The sequence below is a fragment of the Pleurodeles waltl genome, unplaced genomic scaffold (assembly GCF_031143425.1).
Source record: "Pleurodeles waltl isolate 20211129_DDA unplaced genomic scaffold, aPleWal1.hap1.20221129 scaffold_72, whole genome shotgun sequence".
In the NCBI taxonomy this organism is placed as follows: Eukaryota; Metazoa; Chordata; class Amphibia; order Caudata; family Salamandridae; genus Pleurodeles; species Pleurodeles waltl.
The window spans coordinates 1,529,802-1,546,061 of record NW_027150393.1 but is presented as its reverse complement, the minus strand read 5'-3'; the positions used below and the strand labels follow the sequence as shown (position 1 = coordinate 1,546,061).

The following is a 16,260-nucleotide window of genomic DNA, read 5'->3' as shown; positions in this document are numbered from 1 at the left end:
ACCTTTTGGGCAAAGAAGACTCTGCCCCTGCAACAACACAGGCAGACAAGCTCAAACTAGGTTTCTTGGTTAGGTGGGCGGAGCATATTGGCAATGGTGCCTCCTCGTGACTTGCAATTTACATGAAGAAGACAGAGAGGCAGCTGGGAGTAGGCAGTACCCATGAACCCCTGAACACTGTCTTGCGACTAGCACACAATTCTGAAATGAGGCGGGGGAAAGGAGGTGATTTCCCCATCAAGGGCCATTCCGGGAAATCAGCCACCCTGCGTCTCCCAGGTGAGTGTTTCAGGCCTATGAGCCACTAATATAAATCTTGCCTGATCGAGCCTGATTGAGCGCTGACCGAGCAAGTGTGCTTGAATCCAAGAGGCATGCTCCTCTGGCTCAAGAGCTAGCAGGCCCTTCAGTGCTTCTGGTTGGGAAATCTAAGGTGCAAGGGTCCATGACTAGCAGCGGGTTACAACTACCAGAAAGGGTCTGCTTTTCACATCAGTCCCCTAGTTCAGCTCACTGGCACAGGGCATTTTGACTACCTCTTGCCTTGCTAGAGACAAACAAAAAATCCTTGACAGAAAACATTAATTGCTATGGCACGCTTAGAGAGAGAGAGAGCCTCCAAATGGCCCTGCTTTTCTGAAAGACGCTTCAGAAGATGTTTCAAATGACTATGCAGCGGCAGTCTAGTTGGTATAGGGGTATGATTCTCGCTTCGGGTGTGAGAGGACCTCGGTTCAAATCCCAGACAAACCCCTACCTTTATAGGTTCAGTCTGTGTTTTAAACAGGAGTATTTCTGCTTTTCACTCTTGTAAGATGTCATGTTGCAATGCAATACATGCTTTATACTGGCGTCGAGACGGTCCAGCATCATGAAGGTATGCGAGATTTCTTTGCAACTGCTTTTCTGTGCTGGAGCAGCAGTGCTCGTAGGAACATTAAATGCACAGTGCTTCTCCATGGTAATTTCGGGTCCAGTTCTGAAATCACCTCTTGGAATGAAAGTGATCCCAGTTCCTTTCTTCCAAGGGAAGAGATTGTGTTCCGGAAGGCTCAGCTTTGAGCGTCATGAACATTGGCCCTCATCCTTGCATCCCAGTCCAATGCATAGCCACATAAAGCAAGCAGGTGTGTCTGTTTCCATAGTGTGGTGGTTCCAGTACAATGCATAGCCACATGAAGCAAGCCGGCAAGTGTGTCTGCTTGTGTAGTGTAGTGGTTATCATGCGCACCTCACATGCGAAAGGTCCCTGGTTCGAGTCGCTGGGCTTTTTCACAGTATTTGCATTTCCTGCCTCACCTGACAGGCAAGCTGAGATAAAAGAGACTGTGTCTATCCCTCACCATCGTGAGGTACTACGCTCCTGGGGCATCTGTCACAGCTCACCAAGAGGAGTTGCGCCAGCTTACGGCAGTCAGTTGCTCACTGTTTGACCTTTGCAATGAAGCCTGAGCCTACAGCATTCAAGCCAGCCAAGGAAGGAAGGTACGAGAGCGAAAATAGCTTTCCTGCCCTCACCAAGAACACACACCTTGAGCAAATAAAGTGCCAGACTTACAAGGCCCTATCGCCACCGGAGCATCACTTTTAGTGACGCCCCGGTGGCACTATGCACTGCGCGGTATTTACAAGATGGCGTTCAGCCACATTTTGTGGCTTAACACCACCTTGTAAATACGGCCCCTTAGCACGCAGCGCGTTCCCTGGAAGGGGCGTGCAATGGGTGTTGTTGGGAGTGTGCCACAGCAACACCATAGCATTTTGATGCTGCTCCAGATTTAGGAGTTGGCGTAAATCTGCGTCAGCGCCAAAATCCAACGCCATCCCAGGGGTGTCGTTAGAGTGGCGCACTGAGGAGAAATGTTTTCATTTCTCCTTGTTTTTGCTCTTGCTATGTGTGATGCATTCTGCAGCACACATAGAAGTAAGAGCAAATCACCATTGAAGATTTTTTTTTTGGGCAGGAAGGTGTCCCTTCCTGCACAAAAACAATTTCCCCCTCAACGCAGTCATCCTTGTACCATGGTGCAAGAACGGCTGCGTTGGCGCTCAGCAGCTAATTTAGAGCTGGCGCAGGGGGAAGCACAGGGGTGCGCTGTATTCTACTAAATACGGCGCTTTCCTGCATTTTGAAAATGACGGCACGTGGGGCTTGCAAATTTGGCACAGCGTCGCGCTTAGTCATTTTCTTGTAAATCTGGGCCAAAATGTCTAAAGGATAGAGGCTTTTTATGTCATGTTCGATGAAGACCATGCAAATGACTCTAGTCGTACTGCAAAAGAGAGCACCATGTGCAGTTTCTTGCTTTGGGATGTAGTCTCCCACTCTCTGTCACCAATCCTCCGAGCAGGGTCGGAGCCGTTGCATTTCTGTGCCCAGGCTCGTTGGTCTAGGGGTATGATTCTCGCTTAGGGTGCGAGAGGTCCCGGGTTCAAATCCCGGACGAGCCCATTTTAGCGGAAAACAATCAAATCCTGCTCAAAATACACAACCCCTCAACATTTCTCATTTTACTCGAAGCATTGTTGCGCAAAACATATTTTTTGCCTAAGGCGAAAAATGGATTACAATGCCTTGGCTTCCTTCCTGCTTGCTCTCAGTGCGCCCTGTGTGATGATTTCACAGGCTCTCCTTCCTGGCATTTAGGCATCAGATATTTGTCTGTCTCTGCCCGTAGCTATGGGATTTTTCAGGACGTCTGAGTGTATGCATGCTGGCCGACACCGCTGCAATTTTCACACTTACCCCTCGCATTCCGAGCAACTGCTGATAAAGTATAGAGGAAATCGTGCAAACATATGAGGGGAACTGTGCTCCTTCAGTCAAATCAGCAAGCTTGTTTCTGTAGTGTAGTGGTTATCACGTTCGCCTCACACGCGAAAAGTCCCCGGTTTGAGACCGGGCAGAAACACTTGGCAGCAGCAGCTTTTGTGTTTGCTGCCTAAAACCTCAGTCTCTCTCAATGCACACTTAGACAGAAATGACCTTTAAAAACTTGTGACCTGTGTAAAACGTGCTTTACTATTGCAGGACGCTAAAAAGTTATCTGCATCCCTCGGTGGTCGTGCATGTGCATTGTTTCTTGTTCTGTTTTTTTTTTTTTTTCTTGGCCATGTTATATTGTGGGGCCTTTAAAGCTGTGACTTTGATAGGAACATTGCAAGCGGCAAAATCAACAAGTGCAGACTGAAGAGTCCGACCTGCACACTGTTTTGGCTGTCAGGATGGCCGAGTGGTCTAAGGCGCCAGACTCAAGAGAGCTTGATCTTCAGTGAAGCTGAGCCTTCTGGTCTCTTCATGGAGGCGTGGGTTCAAATCCCACTTCTGACAGGTGTATTTTCTTCCCTTAAATCTTGCTCTGCTTGCAGAGCCAGCTCCTCAGACCACTATCTTTGGAAGCTGCTGTGGCATGTGAGGAGAAATCCACCAACCCATCGGCTGGGCCCTCAATCAAAATTCTGTGTATTACTGGAAGGGGCGTCTCAGGCACACCTTCTGTTAGAGCTGCACTTTATGACAGTAACTACAATGCTGGTTTCTACTTAAGCAGTTGATTCTATCGTTTGAAGTGAGGCTCTCCTGCCACCTTTTGGGCAAAGAAGACTCTGCCCCTGCAACAACACAGGCAGACAAGCTCAAACTAGGTTTCTTGGTTAGGTGGGCGGAGCATATTGGCAATGGTGCCTCCTCGTGACTTGCAATTTACATGAAGAAGACAGAGAGGCAGCTGGGAGTAGGCAGTACCCATGAACCCCTGAACACTGTCTTGCGACTAGCACACAATTCTGAAATGAGGCGGGGGAAAGGAGGTGATTTCCCCATCAAGGGCCATTCCGGGAAATCAGCCACCCTGCGTCTCCCAGGTGAGTGTTTCAGGCCTATGAGCCACTAATATAAATCTCGCCTGATCGAGCCTGATTGAGCGCTGACCGAGCAAGTGTGCTTGAATCCAAGAGGCATGCTCCTCTGGCTCAAGAGCTAGCAGGCCCTTCAGTGCTTCTGGTTGGGAAATCTAAGGTGCAAGGGTCCATGACTAGCAGCGGGTTACAACTACCAGAAAGGGTCTGCTTTTCACATCAGTCCCCTAGTTCAGCTCACTGGCACAGGGCATTTTGACTACCTCTTGCCTTGCTAGAGACAAACAAAAAATCCTTGACAGAAAACATTAATTGCTATGGCACGCTTAGAGAGAGAGAGAGCCTCCAAATGGCCCTGCTTTTCTGAAAGACGCTTCAGAAGATGTTTCAAATGACTATGCAGCGGCAGTCTAGTTGGTATAGGGGTATGATTCTCGCTTCGGGTGTGAGAGGACCTCGGTTCAAATCCCAGACAAACCCCTACCTTTATAGGTTCAGTCTGTGTTTTAAACAGGAGTATTTCTGCTTTTCACTCTTGTAAGATGTCATGTTGCAATGCAATACATGCTTTATACTGGCGTCGAGACGGTCCAGCATCATGAAGGTATGCGAGATTTCTTTGCAACTGCTTTTCTGTGCTGGAGCAGCAGTGCTCGTAGGAACATTAAATGCACAGTGCTTCTCCATGGTAATTTCGGGTCCAGTTCTGAAATCACCTCTTGGAATGAAAGTGATCCCAGTTCCTTTCTTCCAAGGGAAGAGATTGTGTTCCGGAAGACTCAGCTTTGAGCGTCATGAACATTGGCCCTCATCCTTGCATCCCAGTCCAATGCATAGCCACATAAAGCAAGCAGGTGTGTCTGTTTCCATAGTGTGGTGGTTCCAGTACAATGCATAGCCACATGAAGCAAGCCGGCAAGTGTGTCTGCTTGTGTAGTGTAGTGGTTATCATGCGCACCTCACATGCGAAAGGTCCCTGGTTCGAGTCGCTGGGCTTTTTCACAGTATTTGCATTTCCTGCCTCACCTGACAGGCAAGCTGAGATAAAAGAGACTGTGTCTATCCCTCACCATCGTGAGGTACTACGCTCCTGGGGCATCTGTCACAGCTCACCAAGAGGAGTTGCGCCAGCTTACGGCAGTCAGTTGCTCACTGTTTGACCTTTGCAATGAAGCCTGAGCCTACAGCATTCAAGCCAGCCAAGGAAGGAAGGTACGAGAGCGAAAATAGCTTTCCTGCCCTCACCAAGAACACACACCTTGAGCAAATAAAGTGCCAGACTTACAAGGCCCTATCGCCACCGGAGCATCACTTTTAGTGACGCCCCGGTGGCACTATGCACTGCGCGGTATTTACAAGATGGCGTTCAGCCACATTTTGTGGCTTAACACCACCTTGTAAATACGGCCCCTTAGCACGCAGCGCGTTCCCTGGAAGGGGCGTGCAATGGGTGTTGTTGGGAGTGTGCCACAGCAACACCATAGCATTTTGATGCTGCTCCAGATTTAGGAGTTGGCGTAAATCTGCGTCAGCGCCAAAATCCAACGCCATCCCAGGGGTGTCGTTAGAGTGGCGCACTGAGGAGAAATGTTTTCATTTCTCCTTGTTTTTGCTCTTGCTATGTGTGATGCATTCTGCAGCACACATAGAAGTAAGAGCAAATCACCATTGAAGATTTTTTTTTTGGGCAGGAAGGTGTCCCTTCCTGCACAAAAACAATTTCCCCCTCAACGCAGTCATCCTTGTACCATGGTGCAAGAACGGCTGCGTTGGCGCTCAGCAGCTAATTTAGAGCTGGCGCAGGGGGAAGCACAGGGGTGCGCTGTATTCTACTAAATACGGCGCTTTCCTGCATTTTGAAAATGACGGCACGTGGGGCTTGCAAATTTGGCACAGCGTCGCGCTTAGTCATTTTCTTGTAAATCTGGGCCAAAATGTCTAAAGGATAGAGGCTTTTTATGTCATGTTCGATGAAGACCATGCAAATGACTCTAGTCGTACTGCAAAAGAGAGCACCATGTGCAGTTTCTTGCTTTGGGATGTAGTCTCCCACTCTCTGTCACCAATCCTCCGAGCAGGGTCGGAGCCGTTGCATTTCTGTGCCCAGGCTCGTTGGTCTAGGGGTATGATTCTCGCTTAGGGTGCGAGAGGTCCCGGGTTCAAATCCCGGACGAGCCCATTTTAGCAGAAAACAATCAAATCCTGCTCAAAATACACAACCCCTCAACATTTCTCATTTTACTCGAAGCATTGTTGCGCAAAACATATTTTTTGCCTAAGGCGAAAAATGGATTACAATGCCTTGGCTTCCTTCCTGCTTGCTCTCAGTGCGCCCTGTGTGATGATTTCACAGGCTCTCCTTCCTGGCATTTAGGCATCAGATATTTGTCTGTCTCTGCCCGTAGCTATGGGATTTTTCAGGACGTCTGAGTGTATGCATGCTGGCCGACACCGCTGCAATTTTCACACTTACCCCTCGCATTCCGAGCAACTGCTGATAAAGTATAGAGGAAATCGTGCAAACATATGAGGGGAACTGTGCTCCTTCAGTCAAATCAGCAAGCTTGTTTCTGTAGTGTAGTGGTTATCACGTTCGCCTCACACGCGAAAAGTCCCCGGTTTGAGACCGGGCAGAAACACTTGGCAGCAGCAGCTTTTGTGTTTGCTCCCTAAAACCTCAGTCTCTCTCAATGCACACTTAGTCAGAAATGACCTTTAAAAACTTGTGACCTGTGTAAAACGTGCTTTACTATTGCAGGACGCTAAAAAGTTATCTGCATCCCTCGGTGGTCGTGCATGTGCATTGTTTCTTGTTCTGTTTTTTTTTTTTTTTCTTGGCCATGTTATATTGTGGGGCCTTTAAAGCTGTGACTTTGATAGGAACATTGCAAGCGGCAAAATCAACAAGTGCAGACTGAAGAGTCCGACCTGCACACTGTTTTGGCTGTCAGGATGGCCGAGTGGTCTAAGGCGCCAGACTCAAGAGAGCTTGATCTTCAGTGAAGCTGAGCCTTCTGGTCTCTTCATGGAGGCGTGGGTTCAAATCCCACTTCTGACAGGTGTATTTTCTTCCCTTAAATCTTGCTCTGCTTGCAGAGCCAGCTCCTCAGACCACTATCTTTGGAAGCTGCTGTGGCATGTGAGGAGAAATCCACCAACCCATCGGCTGGGCCCTCAATCAAAATTCTGTGTATTACTGGAAGGGGCATCTCAGGCACACCTTCTGTTAGAGCTGCACTTTATGACAGTAACTACCATGCTGGTTTCTACTTAAGCAGTTGATTCTATCGTTTGAAGTGAGGCTCTCCTGCCACCTTTTGGGCAAAGAAGACTCTGCCCCTGCAACAACACAGGCAGACAAGCTCAAACTAGGTTTCTTGGTTAGGTGGGCGGAGCATATTGGCAATGGTGCCTCCTCGTGACTTGCAATTTACATGAAGAAGACAGAGAGGCAGCTGGGAGTAGGCAGTACCCATGAACCCCTGAACACTGTCTTGCGACTAGCACACAATTCTGAAATGAGGCGGGGGAAAGGAGGTGATTTCCCCATCAAGGGCCATTCCGGGAAATCAGCCACCCTGCGTCTCCCAGGTGAGTGTTTCAGGCCTATGAGCCACTAATATAAATCTCGCCTGATCGAGCCTGATTGAGCGCTGACCGAGCAAGTGTGCTTGAATCCAAGAGGCATGCTCCTCTGGCTCAAGAGCTAGCAGGCCCTTCAGTGCTTCTGGTTGGGAAATCTAAGGTGCAAGGGTCCATGACTAGCAGCGGGTTACAACTACCAGAAAGGGTCTGCTTTTCACATCAGTCCCCTAGTTCAGCTCACTGGCACAGGGCATTTTGACTACCTCTTGCCTTGCTAGAGACAAACAAAAAATCCTTGACAGAAAACATTAATTGCTATGGCACGCTTAGAGAGAGAGAGAGCCTCCAAATGGCCCTGCTTTTCTGAAAGACGCTTCAGAAGATGTTTCAAATGACTATGCAGCGGCAGTCTAGTTGGTATAGGGGTATGATTCTCGCTTCGGGTGTGAGAGGACCTCGGTTCAAATCCCAGACAAACCCCTACCTTTATAGGTTCAGTCTGTGTTTTAAACAGGAGTATTTCTGCTTTTCACTCTTGTAAGATGTCATGTTGCAATGCAATACATGCTTTATACTGGCGTCGAGACGGTCCAGCATCATGAAGGTATGCGAGATTTCTTTGCAACTGCTTTTCTGTGCTGGAGCAGCAGTGCTCGTAGGAACATTAAATGCACAGTGCTTCTCCATGGTAATTTCGGGTCCAGTTCTGAAATCACCTCTTGGAATGAAAGTGATCCCAGTTCCTTTCTTCCAAGGGAAGAGATTGTGTTCCGGAAGGCTCAGCTTTGAGCGTCATGAACATTGGCCCTCATCCTTGCATCCCAGTCCAATGCATAGCCACATAAAGCAAGCAGGTGTGTCTGTTTCCATAGTGTGGTGGTTCCAGTACAATGCATAGCCACATGAAGCAAGCCGGCAAGTCTGTCTGCTTGTGTAGTGTAGTGGTTATCATGCGCACCTCACATGCGAAAGGTCCCTGGTTCGAGTCGCTGGGCTTTTTCACAGTATTTGCATTTCCTGCCTCACCTGACAGGCAAGCTGAGATAAAAGAGACTGTGTCTATCCCTCACCATCGTGAGGTACTACGCTCCTGGGGCATCTGTCACAGCTCACCAAGAGGAGTTGCGCCAGCTTACGGCAGTCAGTTGCTCACTGTTTGACCTTTGCAATGAAGCCTGAGCCTACAGCATTCAAGCCAGCCAAGGAAGGAAGGTACGAGAGCGAAAATAGCTTTCCTGCCCTCACCAAGAACACACACCTTGAGCAAATAAAGTGCCAGACTTACAAGGCCCTATCGCCACCGGAGCATCACTTTTAGTGACGCCCCGGTGGCACTATGCACTGCGCGGTATTTACAAGATGGCGTTCAGCCACATTTTGTGGCTTAACACCACCTTGTAAATACGGCCCCTTAGCACGCAGCGCGTTCCCTGGAAGGGGCGTGCAATGGGTGTTGTTGGGAGTGTGCCACAGCAACACCATAGCATTTTGATGCTGCTCCAGATTTAGGAGTTGGCGTAAATCTGCGTCAGCGCCAAAATCCAACGCCATCCCAGGGGTGTCGTTAGAGTGGCGCACTGAGGAGAAATGTTTTCATTTCTCCTTGTTTTTGCTCTTGCTATGTGTGATGCATTCTGCAGCACACATAGAAGTAAGAGCAAATCACCATTGAAGATTTTTTTTTTGGGCAGGAAGGTGTCCCTTCCTGCACAAAAACAATTTCCCCCTCAACGCAGTCATCCTTGTACCATGGTGCAAGAACGGCTGCGTTGGCGCTCAGCAGCTAATTTAGAGCTGGCGCAGGGGGAAGCACAGGGGTGCGCTGTATTCTACTAAATACGGCGCTTTCCTGCATTTTGAAAATGACGGCACGTGGGGCTTGCAAATTTGGCACAGCGTCGCGCTTAGTCATTTTCTTGTAAATCTGGGCCAAAATGTCTAAAGGATAGAGGCTTTTTATGTCATGTTCGATGAAGACCATGCAAATGACTCTAGTCGTACTGCAAAAGAGAGCACCATGTGCAGTTTCTTGCTTTGGGATGTAGTCTCCCACTCTCTGTCACCAATCCTCCGAGCAGGGTCGGAGCCGTTGCATTTCTGTGCCCAGGCTCGTTGGTCTAGGGGTATGATTCTCGCTTAGGGTGCGAGAGGTCCCGGGTTCAAATCCCGGACGAGCCCATTTTAGCAGAAAACAATCAAATCCTGCTCAAAATACACAACCCCTCAACATTTCTCATTTTACTCGAAGCATTGTTGCGCAAAACATATTTTTTGCCTAAGGCGAAAAATGGATTACAATGCCTTGGCTTCCTTCCTGCTTGCTCTCAGTGCGCCCTGTGTGATGATTTCACAGGCTCTCCTTCCTGGCATTTAGGCATCAGATATTTGTCTGTCTCTGCCCGTAGCTATGGGATTTTTCAGGACGTCTGAGTGTATGCATGCTGGCCGACACCGCTGCAATTTTCACACTTACCCCTCGCATTCCGAGCAACTGCTGATAAAGTATAGAGGAAATCGTGCAAACATATGAGGGGAACTGTGCTCCTTCAGTCAAATCAGCAAGCTTGTTTCTGTAGTGTAGTGGTTATCACGTTCGCCTCACACGCGAAAAGTCCCCGGTTTGAGACCGGGCAGAAACACTTGGCAGCAGCAGCTTTTGTGTTTGCTCCCTAAAACCTCAGTCTCTCTCAATGCACACTTAGACAGAAATGACCTTTAAAAACTTGTGACCTGTGTAAAACGTGCTTTACTATTGCAGGACGCTAAAAAGTTATCTGCATCCCTCGGTGGTCGTGCATGTGCATTGTTTCTTGTTCTGTTTTTTTTTTTTTTTCTTGGCCATGTTATATTGTGGGGCCTTTAAAGCTGTGACTTTGATAGGAACATTGCAAGCGGCAAAATCAACAAGTGCAGACTGAAGAGTCCGACCTGCACACTGTTTTGGCTGTCAGGATGGCCGAGTGGTCTAAGGCGCCAGACTCAAGAGAGCTTGATCTTCAGTGAAGCTGAGCCTTCTGGTCTCTTCAAGGAGGCATGGGTTCAAATCCCACTTCTGACAGGTGTATTTTCTTCCCTTAAATCTTGCTCTGCTTGCAGAGCCAGCTCCTCAGACCACTATCTTTGGAAGCTGCTGTGGCATGTGAGGAGAAATCCACCAACCCATCGGCTGGGCCCTCAATCAAAATTCTGTGTATTACTGGAAGGGGCGTCTCAGGCACACCTTCTGTTAGAGCTGCACTTTATGACAGTAACTACCATGCTGGTTTCTACTTAAGCAGTTGATTCTATCGTTTGAAGTGAGGCTCTCCTGCCACCTTTTGGGCAAAGAAGACTCTGCCCCTGCAACAACACAGGCAGACAAGCTCAAACTAGGTTTCTTGGTTAGGTGGGCGGAGCATATTGGCAATGGTGCCTCCTCGTGACTTGCAATTTACATGAAGAAGACAGAGAGGCAGCTGGGAGTAGGCAGTACCCATGAACCCCTGAACACTGTCTTGCGACTAGCACACAATTCTGAAATGAGGCGGGGGAAAGGAGGTGATTTCCCCATCAAGGGCCATTCCGGGAAATCAGCCACCCTGCGTCTCCCAGGTGAGTGTTTCAGGCCTATGAGCCACTAATATAAATCTCGCCTGATCGAGCCTGATCGAGCGCTGACCGAGCAAGTGTGCTTGAATCCAAGAGGCATGCTCCTCTGGCTCAAGAGCTAGCAGGCCCTTCAGTGCTTCTGGTTGGGAAATCTAAGGTGCAAGGGTCCATGACTAGCAGCGGGTTACAACTACCAGAAAGGGTCTGCTTTTCACATCAGTCCCCTAGTTCAGCTCACTGGCACAGGGCATTTTGACTACCTCTTGCCTTGCTAGAGACAAACAAAAAATCCTTGACAGAAAACATCAATTGCTATGGCACGCTTAGAGAGAGAGAGCCTCCAAATGGCCCTGCTTTTCTGAAAGACGCTTCAGAAGATGTTTCAAATGACTATGCAGCGGCAGTCTAGTTGGTATAGGGGTATGATTCTCGCTTCGGGTGTGAGAGGACCTCGGTTCAAATCCCAGACAAACCCCTACCTTTATAGGTTCAGTCTGTGTTTTAAACAGGAGTATTTCTGCTTTTCACTCTTGTAAGATGTCATGTTGCAATGCAATACATGCTTTATACTGGCGTCGAGACGGTCCAGCATCATGAAGGTATGCGAGATTTCTTTGCAACTGCTTTTCTGTGCTGGAGCAGCAGTGCTCGTAGGAACATTAAATGCACAGTGCTTCTCCATGGTAATTTCGGGTCCAGTTCTGAAATCACCTCTTGGAATGAAAGTGATCCCAGTTCCTTTCTTCCAAGGGAAGAGATTGTGTTCCGGAAGGCTCAGCTTTGAGCGTCATGAACATTGGCCCTCATCCTTGCATCCCAGTCCAATGCATAGCCACATAAAGCAAGCAGGTGTGTCTGTTTCCATAGTGTGGTGGTTCCAGTACAATGCATAGCCACATGAAGCAAGCCGGCAAGTGTGTCTGCTTGTGTAGTGTAGTGGTTATCATGCGCACCTCACATGCGAAAGGTCCCTGGTTCGAGTCGCTGGGCTTTTTCACAGTATTTGCATTTCCTGCCTCACCTGACAGGCAAGCTGAGATAAAAGAGACTGTGTCTATCCCTCACCATCGTGAGGTACTACGCTCCTGGGGCATCTGTCACAGCTCACCAAGAGGAGTTGCGCCAGCTTACGGCAGTCAGTTGCTCACTGTTTGACCTTTGCAATGAAGCCTGAGCCTACAGCATTCAAGCCAGCCAAGGAAGGAAGGTACGAGAGCGAAAATAGCTTTCCTGCCCTCACCAAGAACACACACCTTGAGCAAATAAAGTGCCAGACTTACAAGGCCCTATCGCCACCGGAGCATCACTTTTAGTGACGCCCCGGTGGCACTATGCACTGCGCGGTATTTACAAGATGGCGTTCAGCCACATTTTGTGGCTTAACACCACCTTGTAAATACGGCCCCTTAGCACGCAGCGCGTTCCCTGGAAGGGGCGTGCAATGGGTGTTGTTGGGAGTGTGCCACAGCAACACCATAGCATTTTGATGCTGCTCCAGATTTAGGAGTTGGCGTAAATCTGCGTCAGCGCCAAAATCCAACGCCATCCCAGGGGTGTCGTTAGAGTGGCGCACTGAGGAGAAATGTTTTCATTTCTCCTTGTTTTTGCTCTTTCTATGTGTGATGCATTCTGCAGCACACATAGAAGTAAGAGCAAATCACCATTGAAGATTTTTTTTTGGGGCAGGAAGGTTTCCCTTCCTGCACAAAAACAATTTCCCCCTCAACGCAGTCATCCTTGTACCATGGTGCAAGAACGGCTGCGTTGGCGCTCAGCAGCTAATTTAGAGCTGGCGCAGGGGGAAGCACAGGGGTGCGCTGTATTCTACTAAATACGGCGCTTTCCTGCATTTTGAAAATGACGGCACGTGGGGCTTGCAAATTTGGCACAGCGTCGCGCTTAGTCATTTTCTTGTAAATCTGGGCCAAAATGTCTAAAGGATAGAGGCTTTTTATGTCATGTTCGATGAAGACCATGCAAATGACTCTAGTCGTACTGCAAAAGAGAGCACCATGTGCAGTTTCTTGCTTTGGGATGTAGTCTCCCACTCTCTGACACCAATCCTCCGAGCAGGGTCGGAGCCGTTGCATTTCTGTGCCCAGGCTCGTTGGTCTAGGGGTATGATTCTCGCTTAGGGTGCGAGAGGTCCCGGGTTCAAATCCCGGACGAGCCCATTTTAGCGGAAAACAATCAAATCCTGCTCAAAATACACAACCCCTCAACATTTCTCATTTTACTCGAAGCATTGTTGCGCAAAACATATTTTTTGCCTCAGGCGAAAAATGGATTACAATGCCTTGGCTTCCTTCCTGCTTGCTCTCAGTGCGCCCTGTGTGATGATTTCACAGGCTCTCCTTCCTGGCATTTAGGCATCAGATATTTGTCTGTCTCTGCCCGCAGCTATGGGATTTTTCAGGACGTCTGAGTGTATGCATGCTGGCCGACACCGCTGCAATTTTCACACTTACCCCTCGCATTCCGAGCAACTGCTGATAAAGTATAGAGGAAATCGTGCAAACATATGAGGGGAACTGTGCTCCTTCAGTCAAATCAGCAAGCTTGTTTCTGTAGTGTAGTGGTTATCACGTTCGCCTCACACGCGAAAAGTCCCCGGTTTGAGACCGGGCAGAAACACTTGGCAGCAGCAGCTTTTGTGTTTGCTCCCTAAAACCTCAGTCTCTCTCAATGCACACTTAGACAGAAATGACCTTTAAAAACTTGTGACCTGTGTAAAACGTGCTTTACTATTGCAGGACGCTAAAAAGTTATCTGCATCCCTCGGTGGTCGTGCATGTGCATTGTTTCTTGTTCTGTTTTTTTTTTTTTTTCTTGGCCATGTTATATTGTGGGGCCTTTAAAGCTGTGACTTTGATAGGAACATTGCAAGCGGCAAAATCAACAAGTGCAGACTGAAGAGTCCGACCTGCACACTGTTTTGGCTGTCAGGATGGCCGAGTGGTCTAAGGCGCCAGACTCAAGAGAGCTTGATCTTCAGTGAAGCTGAGCCTTCTGGTCTCTTCATGGAGGCGTGGGTTCAAATCCCACTTCTGACAGGTGTATTTTCTTCCCTTAAATCTTGCTCTGCTTGCAGAGCCAGCTCCTCAGACCACTATCTTTGGAAGCTGCTGTGGCATGTGAGGAGAAATCCACCAACCCATCGGCTGGGCCCTCAATCAAAATTCTGTGTATTACTGGAAGGGGCGTCTCAGGCACACCTTCTGTTAGAGCTGCACTTTATGACAGTAACTACCATGCTGGTTTCTACTTAAGCAGTTGATTCTATCGTTTGAAGTGAGGCTCTCCTGCCACCTTTTGGGCAAAGAAGACTCTGCCCCTGCAACAACACAGGCAGACAAGCTCAAACTAGGTTTCTTGGTTAGGTGGGCGGAGCATATTGGCAATGGTGCCTCCTCGTGACTTGCAATTTACATGAAGAAGACAGAGAGGCAGCTGGGAGTAGGCAGTACCCATGAACCCCTGAACACTGTCTTGCGACTAGCACACAATTCTGAAATGAGGCGGGGGAAAGGAGGTGATTTCCCCATCAAGGGCCATTCCGGGAAATCAGCCACCCTGCGTCTCCCAGGTGAGTGTTTCAGGCCTATGAGCCACTAATATGAATCTCGCCTGATCGAGCCTGATCAAGCGCTGACCGAGCAAGTGTGCTTGAATCCAAGAGGCATGCTCCTCTGGCTCAAGAGCTAGCAGGCCCTTCAGTGCTTCTGGTTGGGAAATCTAAGGTGCAAGGGTCCATGACTAGCAGCGGGTTACAACTACCAGAAAGGGTCTGCTTTTCACATCAGTCCCCTAGTTCAGCTCACTGGCACAGGGCATTTTGACTACCTCTTGCCTTGCTAGAGACAAACAAAAAATCCTTGACAGAAAACATCAATTGCTATGGCACGCTTAGAGAGAGAGAGCCTCCAAATGGCCCTGCTTTTCTGAAAGACGCTTCAGAAGATGTTTCAAATGACTATGCAGCGGCAGTCTAGTTGGTATAGGGGTATGATTCTCGCTTCGGGTGTGAGAGGACCTCGGTTCAAATCCCAGACAAACCCCTACCTTTATAGGTTCAGTCTGTGTTTTAAACAGGAGTATTTCTGCTTTTCACTCTTGTAAGATGTCATGTTGCAATGCAATACATGCTTTATACTGGCGTCGAGACGGTCCAGCATCATGAAGGTATGCGAGATTTCTTTGCAACTGCTTTTCTGTGCTGGAGCAGCAGTGCTCGTAGGAACATTAAATGCACAGTGCTTCTCCATGGTAATTTCGGGTCCAGTTCTGAAATCACCTCTTGGAATGAAAGTGATCCCAGTTCCTTTCTTCCAAGGGAAGAGATTGTGTTCCGGAAGGCTCAGCTTTGAGCGTCATGAACATTGGCCCTCATCCTTGCATCCCAGTCCAATGCATAGCCACATAAAGCAAGCAGGTGTGTCTGTTTCCATAGTGTGGTGGTTCCAGTACAATGCATAGCCACATGAAGCAAGCCGGCAAGTCTGTCTGCTTGTGTAGTGTAGTGGTTATCATGCGCACCTCACATGCGAAAGGTCCCTGGTTCGAGTCGCTGGGCTTTTTCACAGTATTTGCATTTCCTGCCTCACCTGACAGGCAAGCTGAGATAAAAGAGACTGTGTCTATCCCTCACCATCGTGAGGTACTACGCTCCTGGGGCATCTGTCACAGCTCACCAAGAGGAGTTGCGCCAGCTTACGGCAGTCAGTTGCTCACTGTTTGACCTTTGCAATGAAGCCTGAGCCTACAGCATTCAAGCCAGCCAAGGAAGGAAGGTACGAGAGCGAAAATATCTTTCCTGCCCTCACCAAGAACACACACCTTGAGCAAATAAAGTGCCAGACTTACAAGGCCCTATCGCCACCGGAGCATCACTTTTAGTGACGCCCCGGTGGCACTATGCACTGCGCGGTATTTACAAGATGGCGTTCAGCCACTTTTTGTGGCTTAACACCACCTTGTAAATACGGCCCCTTAGCACGCAGCGCGTTCCCTGGAAGGGGCGTGCAATGGGTGTTGTTGGGAGTGTGCCACAGCAACACCATAGCATTTTGATGCTGCTCCAGATTTAGGAGTTGGCGTAAATCTGCGTCAGCGCCAAAATCAAACGCCATCCCAGGGGTGTCGTTAGAGTGGCGCACTGAGGAGAAATGTTTTCATTTCTCCTTGTTTTTGCTCTTGCTATGTGTGATGCATTCTGGAGCACACATAGAA

The 16,260-nt window shown here is 48.7% G+C and overlaps 7 non-coding genes across 7 annotated transcripts; all 7 read left to right on the top strand.

Moving 5' to 3' along the window:
* The first annotated feature begins 2,379 nt into the window (after positions 1-2,379).
* TRNAP-AGG (transfer RNA proline (anticodon AGG)) lies at positions 2,380-2,451 on the top strand. The gene has a single exon. It is a non-coding gene; the product is annotated as a tRNA-Pro (tRNA).
* A 768-nt stretch (positions 2,452-3,219) lies between these two features.
* TRNAL-CAA (transfer RNA leucine (anticodon CAA)) lies at positions 3,220-3,331 on the top strand. Its single transcript has 2 exons — positions 3,220-3,257; positions 3,286-3,331. It is a non-coding gene; the product is annotated as a tRNA-Leu (tRNA).
* A 2,633-nt stretch (positions 3,332-5,964) lies between these two features.
* TRNAP-AGG (transfer RNA proline (anticodon AGG)) lies at positions 5,965-6,036 on the top strand. The gene has a single exon. It is a non-coding gene; the product is annotated as a tRNA-Pro (tRNA).
* Positions 6,037-6,804: 768 nt separating this feature from the next.
* TRNAL-CAA (transfer RNA leucine (anticodon CAA)) lies at positions 6,805-6,916 on the top strand. The gene is made up of 2 exons: positions 6,805-6,842; positions 6,871-6,916. It is a non-coding gene; the product is annotated as a tRNA-Leu (tRNA).
* A 2,633-nt stretch (positions 6,917-9,549) lies between these two features.
* TRNAP-AGG (transfer RNA proline (anticodon AGG)) lies at positions 9,550-9,621 on the top strand. The gene has a single exon. It is a non-coding gene; the product is annotated as a tRNA-Pro (tRNA).
* A 3,511-nt stretch (positions 9,622-13,132) lies between these two features.
* On the top strand, positions 13,133-13,204 carry TRNAP-AGG (transfer RNA proline (anticodon AGG)). The gene has a single exon. It is a non-coding gene; the product is annotated as a tRNA-Pro (tRNA).
* A 768-nt stretch (positions 13,205-13,972) lies between these two features.
* Positions 13,973-14,084, top strand: TRNAL-CAA (transfer RNA leucine (anticodon CAA)). The gene is made up of 2 exons: positions 13,973-14,010; positions 14,039-14,084. It is a non-coding gene; the product is annotated as a tRNA-Leu (tRNA).
* The last annotated feature ends 2,176 nt before the right edge of the window (positions 14,085-16,260 follow it).